This window comes from Stegodyphus dumicola, chromosome X2, assembly GCF_044657685.1.
Source record: "Stegodyphus dumicola isolate Sdum_Otavi_A_Nest chromosome X2, ASM4465768v1".
Lineage (NCBI taxonomy): Eukaryota > Metazoa > Arthropoda > Arachnida > Araneae > Eresidae > Stegodyphus > Stegodyphus dumicola.
The window spans coordinates 76,977,961-76,990,897 of record NC_140781.1 but is presented as its reverse complement, the minus strand read 5'-3'; the positions used below and the strand labels follow the sequence as shown (position 1 = coordinate 76,990,897).

General features: G+C 32.6%; 1 long non-coding RNA gene across 1 annotated transcript in view; it reads left to right on the top strand.

Moving 5' to 3' along the window:
• The first annotated feature begins 1,066 nt into the window (after window positions 1–1,066).
• LOC118186166 (uncharacterized) overlaps window positions 1,067–12,937 on the top strand; it is an 80,052-nt gene continuing 68,181 nt past the window's right edge. Inside the window, exon 1 of the long non-coding RNA XR_004757727.2 lies at window positions 1,067–1,253. This is a non-coding gene — a long non-coding RNA (uncharacterized LOC118186166). The remainder of the gene's footprint in view (window positions 1,254–12,937) is intronic.

The following is a 12,937-nucleotide window of genomic DNA, read 5'->3' as shown; positions in this document are numbered from 1 at the left end:
AATGAAACGTAGTCACGGATAAACTACAGGGGATCATCCCGATATTATTGAAAAAAATCTTATATTCCAATAAGAATGCATAATAATATACTCGTATATTACCGTTAGAATATTTAATGCTCCTCTTAGGCAGATAGCCCTCGAGTGCTTTGCCATAATCAAATAACCCAATACAATATTTAATAAGATATCTTCCTTTCTACTTCCTTGTAACTTAGATCTCGCACGTTCTTATTGTTATCTCCACTACTCCATAGGTCTCAAATCATCCAAAAATAATTAAAGAAGGTGAATGTGCAGATGACTCGACGAAATCATAGGCTGAATGCCAGTTCATGTTTGCTTTCCTGTGATTGGTGGATTTTTGGGTTAAGCCAGCATAGAATTCAACAATTAGAAGAGAAATGCTCGGCGTGACTTCGCAGGTAGTTTGTGAAGGTTTGTCTTTGTAATACGAAAGCAATCATTGCAGGAACGAATTTATATTAAAATTCAGGGGTTCTCTGAAAGCATTGAGGAAGGAGAAAATTAGATGAGTAAAAATTTGAAAAGCCTGAAATGAAACGTTTATGTGGACTTTAAATTTCAAGTTTGCGTCAGCTGAAAGCTGGAAACGAACGATATTTGAAGAAATGCCTAAACTTCACGCTGTAAGCATCAAATATATATTCTATATAGATCTAATACTTAAGAAAAAGCGTAAGAAATTATATTTTCAAGTGTGTGCAGAAAGAAGAATGATTTCTGTAACTCTTGCTTTGAAGAAGGGTGTAAAACAATTTATAAAGATTAATGAAGGTGCTCCGAAAAGTCAGCGAAGTTCCCTTTCAATTAATATAAAGCAGCCAAGGAAAGGAAGAGGAAGAAAAAATATAATTGTCCACAGGTGCTCTAATTTTAGCCGTTAGAAATAAGTGTAGGTTGCGATATAAAGAAAAAGAACTTTCAATAGGAAGCTTGATTGCGAACGCCAGCTGTTCATGTCAGTTCGCGAACAATGCCAAGTTTTAAGAACGTCAGACAAAAATTTACATACATATTATTCCTTGAAATGGGTTAGGGGGGAGAAAAAATTCTCCCTTTTATATGCTTTCGATATCGTCGGGGTGGCGGTTGTAAGAATTTGAGTTCGGTTGCGCTGGAAAGAGCCTCTGCGAGAGATGTCTCCAACTGGGAAATATATTTCTTCGCTTACTCTGGGATCTTTGATTTTTTGTTCAAGGTTTCTGACATTGAAACTACTGACAGTTTAAGTAAGGATCACTGGAAATAATTATTTTTGCCTAGAATTAATTTGCGAACGAGGAAAAGTGGTTTAAATAAAACAAGAATAGCCAATTTTTAAATTGATAATTTGATTTTAATTTGTAGGTAAGTTTGAATTCGCGTATTTTTTTTCCATTTTTCAAATGATTCTTACTTTAAAAAAAAAAATAATTTTTTTGTTAAAAAAGAAATTTTGTTTCAAACTTTTTTCAAGGAATTCTATTTCTCGGAGAAGTTTATTTAGACAAACAAACGATAAATGTATAATTTAGAAGAGTTGCAGACGTTATTTTGATACTCATATTTTTCTTGGATGAATCTGATTATAAATATTTCAAAATAATATTTAGACCATTTTTAAGAAATTAAAAAATAAGCCTGAGCTTGTTAAATTCAAATTAACTGTTCTGAAGTAAAATGCATTTTAAGATCTTCATAATTAAATACTGCTGAGCTGATTATTAAGAAATTAAAATTATTTTCTGCATTTAAAATAATTACTCGATTAAAATTATAAAAAGTAAATTTATGTATGATAAAATGGGAATTGTTATATGTATTCTCTCTGAAAAATAATGTAGTTTAGCTTATTTTAATGTATCAAAATTTACAAAGGCGATTTGCTTAGTTGGAGGGATGCCTTCCTGGAGGACTTTCTAAATGAAATTGGCTCATATTTACGTTGCACATGGGGAATACCAACTGTGTAGCCAACCTAATAGCCTAGGTTTGAACCCGGGTCGAAATACCAGTGTTCAACATTCTTTAGCCGCTCTGCTATTGGTGGAGCGAAGTAGCGGTAGGAAACTTTCTGTTCTTAATTAATGATAATAGCTTTATACTTTGATGAAAAATATAAATTAGGAAGGTAGTTAGCAATAAATATATGTGTAGTTATATAAGATGGAATGTTTAGGTATGGTAACGCATTTTAACCCCTTAAAATATAAGGAATAAATTTTCGCTCAGATGATTGATTCCTTTCAATAACGTTTAGATGCTTTTTTCTACTATGAAACAAAAAAGATCCATAAGAGTAAAGATTTATTTTTATTAGAAATTGCGGTTTGTACCTGCATACTTTCTTTGATTTCAACGTTAAATATGGCTATGGAAATTCCTTGTGACTGAAAATTACCTGAAGTTAGTTTTAAAACATTGTAAGGAAACTTGTTTTTTTTTTAATTATGTGTTGAAGGGGAAATTAACATAATAATTTAAAATAATAGTACCACATAAAGATGTACTTTAGACTAAGCGAAAAGATCTTGGAGGCCGAATGAAAAAGGCGTACTGAACATAATAATAATTCCTCGTGGTTTCTAAGGTGTTATTAAATTTCCTGGTTAGCATTTTGAGATAAAGTTTTGGTATTTTCAATATAAACAGCTGCTACTGTTTTATTTTTGATTGGCTACGAAGTAAGATATTTATTCCGTAAATGGCTCTTTAATTTGACAGATGGCTCGAAGATCACGTAAATGCACCTTCTGAAGAAAATATTCCTATCAACAAATTGTAAAGTGTTGTACAATTTGAGGTTATTGCATTTTTTTTTAAAAAAAGATACTTTTAAAATTTGATTGAAGAAAAGGTATTTGACGGGAAATAAAAATAAAACAATGGCTGCAAAGCCGCATCCTAAACCTGTTCGAACGCAGGTAAATATCAAGAAATTGAAGTATCTTATCCTAAAAGAGCGCTCAGTACCGACCGAATCAAAGATCTATTACGTCGAAAGTGGGAATGTCTTCTGGCACTGTAAATAAAATCCTTCATAAAGATTTAAAAAAAGTTCAAAAAAGATGTTTAAACCTAAAGTTCATATTACAGAAAAGCAAAGAAAACAAATTGTAGAAAACTATATGAGAAACACCTAGGTGCTGATAAATAGAAATTAGTGGTAACATTCGATATGGCATGGATATATTTAAGGGACCGTGATGAAAAAAGATCAGTTATCTATTGTTCAACTGACGGAAACGACCGTACGAAATTACTTTATCAGTGTACAGAAATGTTCTCAACGAGATTCATGATAGCTGCAGGATTTTATTACTCAGTTAAAACTCAGAAAAGTCTTAAGTATTGCTAAAATTAATTCACTGCACTATGAAAAAAAGACTTTAGAACCAATTTTTAAAGAAGAAATTCCAGTATTATAGGGAAAGAACATCAATAAATTTAAGCTTCATATGGACAAAGCCTGCAGTCCCACGTTTAAGTCAACTACTGCTCATTTATCATAGGGAAGAATCAGAAATGGGAATGAAATGTATCCTTTTTAATGAAATAAGTGTGAAATTTCCGGCCTCAGTTTTTTAAAACGAACCTAAGGAAAACGGTATCCAAAGAACACTTAAGGGCTGAAAAAAAGTAGGATAAAGCTGATGTGACGGTGCTAAGGGAAATTTAACTTTCATGGAAAATTCAAGCTAGAGCTTTAAGCTAAGACTCAAGCCCTTGACACATAAGCAAATAACTGCAAGAAATACGCCTTTTATGCATAAAAACTAATTATCAAAATCTTTTCCATAAAGTGCTATATTCTTGACAGTTGATCGAATTGTTTTAAATAGGTTTCATGATTTTCTCCATGCGTAGCTTGAAGAGAAACCAAAGATGTAACTGCTCCTGAGTTAAAGCTTTGCGTAAAGCTCCGCGTAAAGCTTTGCGTAATAAATTACATGTTTTAGTTTTAGCTGCACGCGCAATATAAAAAATAATGTTAATTGGATTGAGTAAAGCTTTCAGAGAACCTAACAGAACTTTATCTCAATTCACAGCTTACCTCAAAGGAATTTGTTGGAAATCTTTCGAAACACTATTGCTTTTCGTAGAAATAATATTTCTTCATTTACATGTAAACTGCACTCGTACTGCTAAGTATCAGCAGCCTTTTAGTTAGAGAAATCATGTACTTTTAAAATAGAAAGATAAGTTAAATTAAATCTATTAGCAATGGGTACCGAAAATGCGAATAAATAACAGAAATTCTTTCTGGAAGAGCTTTTATTTTTCCGTAAACAGTAAGTTTAATTTAAAATGATAGAAATTTAAGAGTACTTAATTGAGATAAGTAGGTGAGATTAATTTTTAAAACACTTTTCCACTTAAAGAATCTAGAATAATGTCACTTTATTTTCGTTACTTCGAAGGAAAGTGTTCGCTTCTTCCCTTCCAAGTGCTGCTTACCTCCTCTGAATGTTCTTTTACAAATAAAAATTCTTATCTTATTTGAAGTTGCAATTTAAGACGCCTGAAGTAATTCTGAATTCTGTTTGTCTTTTGTCGCAATAAATAAAAAATAAAAAAGAAATAAAGACTGCAACAGAAAACTTTTCAACATGTCGCCACTAACGCTAATTTTGCTATACAGCGTGAAAGAATAACTGATTTCCCTTTTTTACATTTTTTAACTCTACTCTTCTTTTCTCCCTCGCCTTGTGGATTAAATCACAATTTCGCAGTACTTTTTTTGACGCATAAAGATCTTCAATCTCTTGTAATGGTTTGTCTAAGATTTGTTGCCATGTAATTTTTATTTCATGATAGTATTTTTCTTGTTTTCATTCTCATGCGAAAGAAATCTGTACAATCTAACGAAAATTCATTTCTATCCTGCCTTTGCTTGTATATGCATAGCGTGATTTTAAAGCATAGAAATACAAACGTTCATTTCAGTCTAAGCAAAGAACTATAAATTGAACAATGTAAAAAAAGTATTCGCCCTGACTTGCATAGAACTTACAGTCGAAGTGCAAACATATTCATTCAGCTTAGGTTTTGCGAAATAGAAACATATCGCGTTCCGTTTCGTAAAAGCTGGAACTGGTTAAATGCGAAAGTCCCTGTTACACCTAGATATATGTAATATCGGGAGATATCATTTTGAGGGTAAATGACTGCATAATTAACGTTACTTATTTTCTTCTGATTCATTGCTTTCAGTGATTCTAGTCATCACTGACTTTACAGTCATCACTGACAATCATCATTGAATTAAATCATTTAAAAATTTTATTAAATTTTTATTTGTTCTTTGATTTTAGTTAACTCATTTTAATTAAATCACTTATCACATCGTTTTAATCATTCACTTTACAACAATAATTGAAGCAGATTCTTAAAATTTCTAGTTTCTCATTCATTATCCGGGTGGATAGTTTATTAATGAAAGTGCCAGAGGGCTACTACCTATGAAAGATTTATTTTAACTAAAGCATTATTTTTTATTTTTGTTCTTTCCTGTTCCTCACATCACTTCCGTCAGCGATAAAGAGAAATCAAATTAATTTGGTATTAAATAGTGAGCGATTTGCAGACCAAAAACAATGTGCGTTAGTGGCGACATGTTGAAAAGTTTTCTGTCGCTGTCTTTATTTCTTTTTTATTTTTTATTTATTGCGACAAAAGACAAACAGAATTAATTCGGATTTTGCAGAGAGAATTGTGGTAATATTTATCTTTAAAATCGGACATCTTTGTAAATCTGAACCTTTAATGGGTATTTTTTTTTTTTTTTGTATTCGTTAGCGTGAGCTAGAAGCAGCCTGGTTAGTAGGGCGCTGAACTTTACATACGTATTTATATCTTTGCATATCTGACACCCCACAAATAACAGTGGTGAGATTTGCTGAACTTCATTTGTAGTACAAGTCGTAATTTTTTAATAAATCTCTTGAGTAATACTACCATATGTCTTACTACCTTACAGTTTGGAATTTCTAGTTAAGTGTAGAGATGAGAATTCATTTAAATCACTGGAAGTTTAAACAGGTTGTAATGTAACACCTGATTAGGTTAAACTTTATAACATTAGGAAGAAATTAAAAAATTACATGTTTTCACATTACACATGGGTAAAATTCTGGAATATTCAGTTTTTTTCAGTACTTCAATAAAATTCAGGTTACTCAACCACCGCACTGCGGAACTTGCAACGATCTTCGAGCATTCAGCGGTCTCAACCCCCTCCGCTACTGCTGGGTTAACTCAGTATAAACTCAATTCAACATTCAGCAACAACGGCTGAATAGTTCAGCAAGTTGACAACTGAAATTATGTTCGCAACGCAGCTTGTATACATCATAACTTGAACGTTAGAAACATCCAACAGTTATTTCTATTAGGTATTTATCTTCAGAATTATCGAGATGATTCGAGAGTTAGTTTCTAGAATTTAGGAGAAAGGCCAGCGCACAGTTTACTTGAAAACTGTGGTAGGTTTCTTTGGGTTTACTGAAACAGTGTAGCACTCAAAGCCGTTATGAGGTGATTTTAGTGAATCGGTTTTCACTAAAATTGCAACAACATTCATTTTCTTTTAAGGAAGGCTTCTATTGAGCGTTAATAGAACTAATTTTCCATTGTTTTTGGTTTGTTAAAACGATCTTCGGTGTTTTTAATTTGGATTCGAAAAATACCAACGATTAAAAAAGCGCTAAAATCTGAATTTTGGTAATTCAAACCTTTTCGATGTTTTACGGGATATGAGGATCATTATGTTGGTCCTCGTTTGAATTGTATAAGGTATTTTCTTCTTCCTTTTGCAGGCCTTCGTGAATTAAGAAGAAGCACACTCGAAGATTATTCGGGAGATCCGGAGTTCAAATTCCGGCGAAGAATTTTCCATTACGAATTTCTTCAGTTTCCTGACATCGAAATATTCTGCGAGACTCTGGCGCCAGAACTAAAAGGTTGTGGATGATAATTCGTCACCATCAGGATTTGGCGAATGGGTCCTCTCATCCCCAGTCGCCGTTTACAAGAAAGCAGTATAGAAAGTATTTTCTCCCTCCTTTCTGCATGGACCTCGCATTGTTTTCCTTCCGTTTGGAAGGTCCAGATTTCGAATCCCAGCAAAGGCATTGCTCATTTTTCACGCCTCCATCATAAAACAATCTAATGATTCAACAATTGTATTGGGAAATGTAAATTAGAATTTGTTATGAAAAATTCCATAAAAAGTTGGCAGCTTATTTTCAAACAATTTTCATTTTTCCAAATAGTATATAATGAGCTCATTTCTCTCAGAAAATCCTCCACGAAGGCATCGCTTACGCTTTAGGCAGACAGCCTTCGTGTACTTGACCATATTCATGCAAGTAAAGCAACATTTCTCGAACTGCAATTTCTTGGTAGTTCGCGCTAGCCCTTTTTCCTTGTTTTATTCTTTCCAGAGGAGTGCATATGAGTTAAAAATGAAGAAAAGCATTGTATTTATTTAAAAAATTAGTATTTTATTCAACGCTTCAATGGAAAGCATTTAACGTTTTTGCACTCGCAAACATCATTAGGATTCCTTCTTTCGATTTCAGTTTATTTCTGCTGAAAAAGTCAATAATTATCGAGGTAATGTGGAAAGAAACCAGAAGAAAATGTTTCGTTTTATGTGTGAGAAAAGATGTTCACTTTCATTATATTTAGTTTCATATTTGTATATCGTATAGTAACACATTTTCTTAAGTACAGAGCAAAAGAGTTTAAATATAGAAACTTTAGTTATATATTAAAATGGGAAATTCTTATAAACACACTTGAAACATTTTCTCATAAACCTGTTTCATTACTTTTGAAAAAATGTAAATACGGAATTGCGGCTCTCGAATTTCCTGAATCTTAAAATGCTTCACACGAAGTTTATCATCGCTGCCATATAGCATAATAATTAAACTCCTTCCTATTATTCTGAAATTTCTTTAAAACGCTTTTGAAAGACCCTACCAAATTTCAGAACAAAAATAGAGCAAACAGAAAGTCTTGTTTTCCAGTAAATAATTTTAATTTCAAGTATGTAATAAATTTCAAGTAAGTAATAAATTTCAAGTATGCATAACTAATTTGCAAAAACTCGTTTCGTAAATTAGATTTACATGTGTTGTATTTAGTCACTGAGGTTTAATAAACTTCTACAAATTTTCATGCGTTTTCACCTTATTTGCCTTTTTGTAGAGCTTATACCAGCTTTTTTAAAGTATCAATTGCAATTCGATACTCTAGGAACATTAAAGCAGTTTGTTTAATTATCTTCCACTTCTTGTATGGTTTGGTAGCCGCAGTCTTCAGTTCCTTCGTTACAATTAGAAAGATTTTTCCCGCAAGAAATTATGTATAAAAATTCCAAAGAATTTGACTTTGGAATTGATATTGCAAAACAGTTTCGCAAAGTATATTTTCATACATATTTTTGTAATTTAGACTTTTATGGTTTGTCCGAATATATATCTTATGTATTTCTATTCATTTTATCCAAAATGTTTTCTGCATAGTGATCATTTTTTCTATAAGTTAGAATTCGCAGCTAATTTTAGGTGCCGTTCTACAAAAATATAAATTTTAGATAATAGGAAAGGATAAATTTGAAAATGTCTTAAGATATTTGAAACAGATACAATCTTTATCTATTTTTAAGAAAATAATTTCTTCAATTTAAAACGTAGATAAACTTATTTGCTTAGAATCTGCAAAGTTTGAACGTAGAACATTTTCGGCAGCCTTTTCTAAACTAGTGCTTTTAACTTCAAATCAAAGCATTTCCTTTAAACTGATTCTGAACTCAGCCAATAAATTCACAAGTATAATTCCTATTTAACCGGCGTCACTGGAACACTTAATTATTTATTCTGAGTAAACAATTCAAGATCTCTATGAGATTCTTTTATTAGGCATATGCTGCGTGTAAGCAAGGGCAGAGATTTCAAACATGTCTTTATGGAGCTGATTATTATACAATTTTCAGTGTTCAATAAATGAAAATTCACAGCAATTTTTTAATTTCTATCAGATTATATATATATATATATATATATATATACATTGTGCTCGTAAAAATCTTCCCTGATATATGAACTCTTAGCGGCATATCCACTCAATCAGTGGAAATGAAATTTCAGATACTGTTATTTGAAATTGCCGGCATATGGCATTCGCAAAGAACATAATTGTAAGGTACTAATGACAATACAAGAGATGAGAGGGAAAAAAACTTTTATTGGAATTACAAGTTTTCAACGTGTCCATTCTGGCAGACGATAACGCATTGGAAACGGAAGATTGCTGACAACAATGACAACCTGCATAATTTCATTGGAGGAGGAAGATGTATTACTTCACCTTTTATGACATCTTTCAGTTCTGGCACATCTCGGGGATTTGGTGTACGTACCTTAGATTTCAGATAACTCCAGAACCTGAAATCCTTCTAAGTGAAGTCGGGGCATCGCGGTGGTCATGAAACTGCAAAGTTACCGGAGATCTATCTTAAATATTTTACAGGTTGAAAACTTATAATAAACTCAAATAACAGTACCTGAAATGTCATTTCGAATGGTTGAGCGGACACGCCGCTAGGGGTTCATAAGGCAGGGAAGTTTTTTTATGACCACCCTGTATATATAGATAATCAGTATTAGAATTTAACTATTACCTCCTAGGAACAGTATTTCAATACGCTGACCCTTTGCTTCAATATATTGTCCCTTTGCTTTGATTTAATTTACTAACTTCAGTAAAGTAAATTAAATCAATATGCAACTCATTTAGAAATTTGAAAGATTGATGTCATTTTGGGCTAAGGAAGATTAACCTTTAAAAATGTTATTAAAGTTTACCTGAACGTACGAATGACGCATTATAAAATTATCTATCTATTTATTTATCTGTCTGCTTGTCTGTCTGTTTGTTTGTTTGTTTAATATATAACCGTAATGTAATTATCAGAACTCTGACTTTATTTTCATGGTATTTTATTACGCATGTGATAATAGCCTCATAGTTTCATTATTCTGCTTTTTCATAGTCCATAACAGCTGTATGTTTAGAAAGAGAAAGGAATTTTAAGCGACTTTAATAAAGGCTTTGAAATTTCTCATAGTATGTGTATAGTTATGAATAAAAAGCACTAAAAATCTTATATATAGTACTTTTCTTACCGAACGGGAATCTAGAAAAAATTATCAGTGTATAGTTATTTCGGTTATTTTCTATTGATTTTCTACGAGTGTAAACTTTCATAATTTAACTTCTTTTCCAAATATTACACAATCGGGATATTATCAAAAATTTTCTAGTACCTTGGTTGGGGGGAAGGATTCTTCTTTTTCCCTTGCATTCAAGAGTATTCCAATATTCTGTAATATTACTTGATATGTCACAATATGTGATTTTTTTATTGTCACCAGACATGCAGTCACCAGACAGAAAAAATAAACTGTCTTTTTTGCGGTCAAAACACAGCTGAATTCAGATGGAAGTTAAAGCTCATTAAAGGCAAATTATAGATGACTAGTAACTTGACATTTAATTATCATAAGAATAACTTGGCATCAGCAAAAATTTCTACATAAAAAAAAATTCAAAATAACTGAACCCAACATTACTGTATTATATTTTGCGAAGTATTTTACATTTTTTATCGCATTTGTCATCAGAAATCAAAAGGAACTGAGAATAAGTTTTTATTGAAAAAATATTTAGTATCACTTCTTTATTGCTGTCACTCATCAGAATCGTTAATGACTTCGCAGCACAACTTCAATCTTCTTCATAAGCCACTTCTGATTTGCTTTCTAGAGCTTCTCTCTGCCATTTATTTAATTTTTTCTAAGTTCCATAGCCGAGCTCGGCATCCTTCCTTGTATCCCGCGCAGGTTAGTGTACTGCACTGGTTAATATCTGCAGTCTAACAGTCTCGGATCTGGGGATAAAAAGTACACGAATCTGAGATTCCTGTAACTTGTGAAAATGGGGTAAGATCTACAATCCCGTTAATTCGGGGGTTCGCAGAGTCGGTGTCGAAAGCCCTGTCTAAAAGGTTGGAAATTTGACTACCAGTCTAGCTTCAGTTTCATAGGCTCCACACTCAGGTGTGAATTGGGAACATTTTTTATCCGCCGCTCAGAGGTTGGAGGGCTCGGGGCTCGCGGAGTAAGTTGGTGTATGACTGCTGAACCTTGCTGTGTCTGCATCTTCTGCCTACAAGGAGAACAATAAGACAGTGAGCCGTGTAGTGCGGTTTATAAGAGACACGCGGAGCATATAATTAATCACGTAACCTCTTCGAATAAAAAGCTGCAAAATCCATTTTAAAGAAATAAGAATAAATACATGTAAATGAATTGTGGTATAAAGTACCGGATTTATGTAGAGCCAAACTGTACAATTCCACAGCTTCGTTACTCATCTTTAATTCATAGGGCGAGAGATACAAAATGCTAATGCTTTACTTTTTATATAGGGAAGGGGAAGAAAGAAAAACAGATTTTACACCAAAAATAAATTCGACGTGTTTAAACACCTTTCTGCCGTAAAATCAAGCCAAACTTCAATGCCATAAATTTAGAGAACGGAACGAAAGAAAAAGGATGAAATTTGTGTACATAAACTTTTCTCTCAAAGAAATGTGCAATTTATAGCCTATTCAAAGACTGAAAATTATTCAGCTATATTTTGGGCGAAAAGAACTTCAAATGCATCATTTCATGGTATGTATATCTCTGAACAAAATGAAAATGATCCTCGAGTTTTCTTTCCCAAGCATTACCCGCTGAACCATTTGCATATTTTACAAATTTGAATTCTTTTCCCCGCGCGGGCTGTGACACTCGCAGATAATTCAGCGGAATGCCACTCGGGCAGCCAATAAGGCGTGAGAGCTTTGGCAATAGTTTTCACCTGTGTTGAAATAACTCAAGGCCACAGCTTCAACCCCAGCTTGTGCATGTGCGAAGCATACTTCAACCTAAAACTTAGATCATCGTAATTTCGACTATATTGTTTTTACGACAGAAGTGAAAAACTTTTAATTATTTTAACTATGAGAAACTAGGTAAGAGATTTGTCTGTTAAAAATTATTTAAAGAAATGCTACCCAAGTTAATTACCTTATGAACAGTGATAAATCATGAAGAAATGTGCTTCACTACGATCGTGAACGCTTATAAGCAATATTTCGGGTTTACGCTTAACAGCTTGCGTTGCTGAATGGTTGTACAACTTAGTGTTAGGAAAGCTTACAAGTTAATATTAAGTTAGAAGGTAGAAGGAATTAGAAGATATTTTGCGCTATAGATTTAAAAAAGAAAAGCGTTTACAGGGCAAATGTTAACTAGTGAAAAAGGGAAAGGTAATTTTGGAGAAATTGCGTATATGTTTTATATTCGGCGTATAAGAATACAGCCCCCTTAAAGGAATTTTTGCTTTTGTAATTCTATAAAATTGAGAATATTTTCAAAAATGCGCTACAGCATTTTTGCTATTTCAGATGTTAGCAGCAAAGAAATGTTATCATACTCCCTAGGTAACAAGGGTCATGAGAGGGTTGTACAACTTATAGGGGCGTCGTCTTAGGTCATGAGATGCATGCGGTACATGCCTATAAATTTGAAATAGATAAAAAAAAAAAAAAAAAAAAAAAAAAAGGGAATTATTATTTTTTTAACTCAATCTAATAATAAAATTAATTATTTTAAATACACAACTTTGCATTGAATCATCGATTTTATTTGGAATTAGGAATTTAAAACAAAATTAATTGCGTGCTATTGTGTTTTCTATTATTTTCCCTCTGCATGCTCTGTGAATACCAGCATCATTAACGGGCATTTTTCAAGGGACAAAGGGAAAAACCTTTTCGCTTTTTACCTCCCGCAACTCAATGGCACATTCGAAT